This window comes from Choloepus didactylus, chromosome 4 (genome assembly GCF_015220235.1).
Source record: "Choloepus didactylus isolate mChoDid1 chromosome 4, mChoDid1.pri, whole genome shotgun sequence".
In the NCBI taxonomy this organism is placed as follows: Eukaryota; Metazoa; Chordata; class Mammalia; order Pilosa; family Megalonychidae; genus Choloepus; species Choloepus didactylus.
The window spans coordinates 72,912,237-72,919,574 of NC_051310.1; the positions used below are offsets into that span (position 1 = coordinate 72,912,237).

The window sequence follows — 7,338 nt, forward strand, 5'->3', positions numbered from 1 at the left end:
GAATTCATCACCATAAAAAACCCAATAATGGAGACATTAAGAGGTTTTTTTAACCAGAAGGAAATTGATCCCAGATCAATTAGTTGGATACAAGAAAGCATGAGAAACAATGGAAAGGAGCACTTCTTGGTTACTAGTGGGCAGAGCTCCTCAGCGAAGCACTCTGCCACCCCCTTGGGTGGTCACCTGGAGCTGGGCACAGCAGGTGCCAGGACACTCACTGTTAAGTCTGGCACTGAGCGCAGCAGGGACACTGAGTCTCACACTTGTGCAAATGACTCCGAGCTTACTAACATAGCATTTGGTACAGCAAAATGAAATGCAAGGAAAAAAATGTAAGATAACTGAAGGTAGTAAAATAGAAATAAATTAGGAAGAAGATAAACAGTCAAGAAAGACCCTCTGGGAGGGAAAATAAAGTAAGCAGTATTTTATCATATGTATTTCAACAGACCTGAAGTCTAACTAAAAGTATGATTCTTTTCTCTTCAAAGAACTACTCTTTTCACTACCAGTTATATCAAACAAACCAGCCCCTAGATGTTAGCTGTCTGCTATTATTAATGCTTGGGAAAACATTATTAATTATCCTTATGCTAGGAATGAGAAGAAAAAAACACCTATCAAAATTTTATGACTATTTTTGTATTTCATTAACATTTGTCAATCTTTTATTTTTTTAAAACATTTCCCTTATATCCTATTTCAGGGATTTTGTACTTTTAGGCCTTAGGTTTACCAAATACCGTGTCTGTCTATTTACTCAAATTGCTTCCTTTACTCATGGCTTTTCTTAAATTAAATTTAGTTTTACTGAAATATATTCACATACCATACAATCATCCATGGTGTACAGTCAACTGTTCACAGTACCATCATATAGTTAAACATTCATCATCCCAATCTATTTTTGAACATTTTCCTTACATCAGAAAGAATCAGAATAAAAATAAAAAATAAAAGTAAAAAAGAACACCCAAATCATCCATCCTATCCCACCCTATTTTTCACTTAGTTTTTGTCCCCATTTTTCTACTCATCCATCCATACAACAAAGGAAGTGTGATCCACAAGGTCTTCACAATCACACTGTCACCCTTTGTAATTTACATTGTTATACAATTGTCTTCAGGAGTCCAGACTACTGTGTTGGAGTTTGATAGTTTCAGGTATTTACTTCTAGCTATTCCAATACATTAAAACCTAAGAGGTGTTGTCTATATAGTGCATAAGAATGTCCACCAGAGTGACCTCTATACTCCATTTGAAATATCTGAGCACCTGAAACTTTATTTTGTTTAATTTTTCATCCCACTTTTGGTCAAGAAGATATTCTCAATCCCATGATGCTGGTTCCAGATTCATCCCCGGGAGTCATATACTGCATTGCCAGTGAGATTTACCCCCTGGGAGTCAGGTCCCATGTAGTGGGGGAGGGCAGTGAGTTCACCTGCCAAGGTGGCTTAGTTAGAGACAGAGGGCCACATCTGAGCAAAAAAGAGGTATTCAGAGGGAGAGTCTTAGGCATGATTATATGCAAGTTTGGCCTCTCCTTTGCAGTAACAAGCTTCATAAGGGCAAGTCCCATGATAGAGGGCTCAGCACATCAAATCACCAGTCCTAGTGTTTTTGACAACATCAACATCAGTGGAGGTGAGGAAGTCCAACACTTCTGCACTTTCCTCCACCTCCTCAAGGGGCCCTGTAAATATATTTTTATTCTCTGCCCAAATTACTTTGGGATGTGTCACTATTTCACTCTAACCTATGTTAACCTACCATATCTCACTTCCTATTCAAAGTTCCACAATTATGTGGTGTTTGAACAAACCGACTGTAGAGTTATACTGTTTAGAAAATATATATCCCACACCACATAGACATCTCTTCCCTTGGTCTCACATGGAATTTGAAATTTTAAAACACAGTCAATTTCAACCTTTACCCTTTGGCCCAGTTTGCCCTAGCCTTAACCAGATCTGCTTCATTCATATCACTAATTGAAGTCTGGGCTTTTTCAGCTTTTTTCATTTTTTAACATTTGCTGTATGTGCTAATACTGACACTCATATCTGCCAAGCTGTAGCTCTGAGTTTCAGGTGCCACAGAGATACTCAATGTTCCAGAAAGCAATCAGGTTATACACTAAGGAATCAGCATCTCAAAGTTTGGACATAGCCATTGCAATTCAGGAATAGATGTGATTGCTGTAAGAGCTTACATTCTAGGGACCATTACAATAATCATTCCCCTCTTAGACTGTGTTCTAAGATTCAATTTTGAGTTTTCACTTTGTATTTAGTCCATATTGGTGTGGCATTATAGTGTTTGCCTTTATTTCTGGTGTACTTCACTGAACACACTGTCTACAGGAACCATTCACCTCGTTATGTGTCTCACATCTTCACTCCTTCTCATAGTTGCTCAATATTCCATTGTATGCAAAACCACAGTTCACCATTCTATTCCTCAGTCTATGTACCTTTAGGCCACCTCCACCCATTGAAAATCATGAATACTGCCTCCGTGAACACCAGTGTGTAAATGTCCATTTATGTCTCTGCTCTCAGATCTTCCAATGATATGCCTCACAATGAGGTTGCAGGATCTTTTGGCCCCCACATACTTAGCTTTTTGTGGACCCACCACACTGACCTTTAGAAAGGCTACACCATTCTACCTGCTCATCAACAGTAGATAGGCACATTTCTGTCTCCTACTCATGACTTTTTTAATTATCCAGTTGTCCTGATAGATTGTATAGTCTTACTTGAATTTCTCTAAAACCACTAAGTTTCTTTATAAGTGTCGAAAATTGTTTTATTTGGATTTCAGTCCTTGCTTATGTTTTCAGAGATCCAGCTATCTACCAAAGCCTGAATGCACAGATTTTTTATTCCTGTCAATGTCCTTTCTATGTCAGCATTCAGAGTTACTGGCTGTCATTTTCCCTGAGGGTGATTTTATTTTTAATTCAACTTTACTGAGATTGTTCACATACCATACAATCATCCAAAGGACACAATCAATTGCCTATGATACCATCACACAGCTGTGCATCCACCACAATCAATTTTTTTCCAATTTTTAGAACATATTCATTATTCCAGAAAAGAAATAAAAACAAAAAAGAAAGCTCAAATCCTCCATATCCCTCCCCACCCCCTCCATTATTGGCTCATATAGTATTGGTATAGCATATTTGTTACTGTTGATGAAAGAATGTTAAAATACTACAAGTATAGTATGTAGTTTGCAATAGGTATATTTTCCCCTTCTATTATTAACTTCTAGTTATGGTGTCATACATTTGTTCTAGTTCATGAAGGAGATTTTTAGTATTTGTACAGTTAACCTTGGACATTGCCCACCACAAGATTCACTGTTTCATACATTCCCATCTTTTAACCACCAACTTTCCTTCTGGTGATATACATGACTCTAAGCTTCCGCTTTCTGCCACATTCATACAACTTTCAGCACTGTTAGTTACTCTCAAAATAATGTGCTATCATCACCTCTCTCCATTTCCAAAAACTTAAGTTCAACCTAGTTAAACATTCTGCTCATAATAAGCAACTGCTTCCCATTCTTTAGCCTCATTCAATATCCTGGTAACCTATATATCATGTCTATGAGTTTACATATTATAATTAGTTCATATCAGTGAAACCATACAATATTTGTCCTTTTATGTCTGACTTATTTCACTCAATATAGTGTCCTCAATGTTTCTTCATCAACCCATTTTTTAAAGATGGCTTTGTTCACACACCATACATTCTGTCCTAAGTAAGCAATCAGTTCCCTGTATAATCACATATTTATTCATTCACCAACAACATTATCTATATAAGGACATCTTCATTTCTCCCACAAAGAAGGAGGAAGAGTCAAAGAAGGTAGAGAGACAAAAGAAAAAGAAAAATAAAGAAAAAATGACAGCTAAAAAGCAACAAAAGGAAAGATAGATATAAACTAAAGTACAATAAAAGAGTCAGACAACACCACCAAGGCCAAGAATCCCATACCTCTCCTTTATATCCTCCTCTTATAGGCACTTAGATTTGGTGTATTGCCTTTGTTAGATTAAAGGAAGCATAAAACAATGTTTCTGTTAACTACAGTCTCTAGTTTGCATTGATTGTATTTTCCCCACTACCACCCCATTTCTAACACCTTACAAGGCTGACATTCATTTTCTCTCCTTCATGTAAAAATATATTTGTGCATTTTATCACAATTGTTGAGCACTCTAGGTTTCCCTGAGTTGTACAGTCCCAGTTTTTATCTTTCCTCTTTCCTTCTGGTATCCCACGTGCTCCTAACCTTCCCCCTTTCAACCATACTGACAGTCATCTTTGTTCAGTGTACTTATATTGTTCTGCTACCATCACCCAAAATTGTGTTCCAAACCTCTTACTCCTCTGTCTGTAGTGCTCCCTTTAGTATTTCCTATAGAGAATATATCTTGTTTACAAAATCTCTCATTATGTTTGCCAGAGAATATTTTAAACTCTCCCTCATATTTGAAGGACAGCTTTCCAGATATAGAATTCTTGGTTGTTGGTTTTTCTCTGTCAGTATCTTAAATATATCACCCCACTTCCTTCTTGCCCCCATGGTTTCTATTAAGAAATCTACACATAGTCTTACCAAGCTTCCTTTGTATGTGATGGATCTCTTTTCTCTTGCTGTTTTCAGGATTCTCTGTTTATATTTGAAGTTTGATAATCTGATTATTAAGTGTCTTGGCATAGGCCTATTCAGATCTATTCTGTTTGGGGTATGATGCACTTCTTGAATCTTAATTTTATGTCTTTCATAAGAGATGGGAAATTTTCATAGATTGTTTCCTCTATTCTTGCTTCTGCTCCTTTTCTCTTCACTTCTTCTAAGACAATGATGACCCATACATTCATGCATTTCATGTTGTCATTCAATTCCCTGAGACATTGCTCATGTTTTTCCATTCCTTTCCCTATCTGTTCTTTTGTGTGTAGGAATTCAGGTGTCTTGTTCTCCAGTTCCTGAGTGTTTTCTTCTGCCTCTTGAGCTCTGATGTTGTATGTCTCCATTGTGTTTTTCATCTCTTTTTTGTGCCTTTCATTTCCATAGATTCTTCCAGTTGTTTTTTCAAACTTTTGATTTCTACCTTATGTTCACCCAGTGTGTCCTTTATATCCTTCATCTATTTTGCCATAACTTCCCTGAACTTTTTGACTTGGTTTTTTAATTGATTTAGCATATTTAGTTGAAAATCTTTGATTGTTTCATTAAAGTGAAAGAATATATCAACTTATCTTAATTGATGTGTAAGTTTGTTCCTTTGACTGGGCCATAGCTTTGTTTTTGCTATTGTGATTTGTAGTTTTCTGTTGTTTAGGCATCTGGTTTCCTTTATTACCCCAATCAGATTTTCCCAGACCAGAATGGGTTCAGGTCTCAGAATGGGGCTATATTCAGTGTGAAGTTTCCCTCAGGGACTTCCCTCAGAAGACTGACAGACATTCCTGTGAGGCCTCTAGCTGCTGTGTTTTTCATAACCTGTTCAGCAGGTTGGGTCTGTCAGTCTGTTGCTCCCAACTGGTGTAAAGAGGTGTGGTTCCTTTATTTGTGAGTTCAGGTTGTTTCTGTTTTAACTGTTTACCCCAGGCCCTGGGGTCTGAGTTCTGAAGGGAGGGTAGGCACTAGAGCTGGGCCCCACCTCCTTCCTTTTAGGGAAGATACCCCTTAGGGAGTTATTTGTAGTCCTCCTTTGTCTCTCTGACTCTTTTAATTCCATCCCTATCTGGGTCAGAGCATTGCAGGCTGAAAATTGCTGAGGCTTTCTCCACTGAGTAACTCAGGCTGAGTGAGAGAAAAAGGGAAAGAAATCCCCTTTTCAGAGCCAGTCCACAGACCCCCAGTTTCACCTGTCAGTCAGAGAGAGCACCATGTCTTCTGGGCTTCTTTTTCCAGGACAAAGGCATTTTCTGGCTCTCTAAAGTCAGTTGGCTCTAAAATCCTCTGTATTATTTTTTAATTTTTTTTTTCTATCAGCTCCACTTCCTCTCCACTGGGAGCAACCCCATGGTACTTTGTTCCTTGTTAGGGGTTTGTCTATGTTTGTAGCTTATATTCAGCAGTAAACATATTTTAATTAAAACTATAGTTGGAGCTAGGTTGTGCTATATTTGCTTGGTCTGGAATGCTGCTTTGTCCCACAGTGAGGTCTTGCAGCTTAGCCTGCTGTGGGGATAGGGGGCTGCCAGCACAGTTCTGCAGTTTTTACTTACAGTTTTTATGTTGTGATCTCAGCCATTCCAACCATGCCAGGATGGTGTATGATGTGTGGACAGTCACATTTGTCCCCTAGCAGTTGTTCCAGACTATTTACTAGTTGTTCCTGGTTGTTTATTAGTTGCTCCAGGGGACTAACTAAATTCCACTCCTCTCTATGCCACCATCTTGCCCCTCCTCTCCATGATGATGATTTTGTTTATTGCTTTTACATCCTCTGGGTCAAATGTTGTTATCTGGGTACAGGCTATAAGGATAACTTCATAAATCAATGAGGCTATCCTATATTTTTTCTTTTCATCCCACTCTAGTAATATAGTGAGTTCTACAAAAATTACTCTTGTCCAAGCTTATTGGTACCAGTTCCCATTAGTGTCACTTCAATTATTCATCCTTTCCTTATAGTACAGATTCCAGCTTATATTGAGATGAACACTCCATTGTTTTACTTTGTCAATAGTTTCTCATTGCTACAGTTCATTGGGTTAGCTATCACAAGCTTTGATTTAGAGACATTGCATTACCTGTGGATCCATTTGCCAGCTGGAAATTCTGCTTCCTTGCATTTGTAATTTATAGTCTTGAGCAAATTGAAAAGCCCACATCAATAATAATTTGCTACTACGTTGCAGGTTAAAACTAATCAAATCTTACAACTACAATAAGAATCACAGTTTTACAAACAGGAGAGAATGATCTAGGACTTAGAAAAATGTTTAGTTGCATAGTGACTATGTAGTCTATGTAGACTACTTAGTGCATAGTAGTGATTGGCAGTTTGATTCTTAAAGATTTGGAGAACTAAATATGACCTGAACTGAAACTTTCCCCCTCCAACTTTGATAACTTTACAGAATATATCTTTTGGCTTTGTGGTACGTTTTTTTTTTAATGTTTTCTTTTAAAAACAAAAGAATCCCAAGAAAAGTTTTTATATCCTTCAGGAATGTTGCATACTATAAATGTTAATTTGTTATTAACATTAAAGTAGAAATGAGTTGACATTTAGCCATATTGATATTACCCAAAAAAGTAATGGGTGCAAACTCTTATGTA

At 37.4% G+C, this 7,338-nt stretch overlaps 1 pseudogene; it reads left to right on the forward strand.

Moving 5' to 3' along the window:
• The first annotated feature begins 473 nt into the window (after positions 1-473).
• LOC119532690 lies at positions 474-6,919 on the forward strand (annotated as a pseudogene).
• Positions 6,920-7,338: the final 419 nt, after the last annotated feature.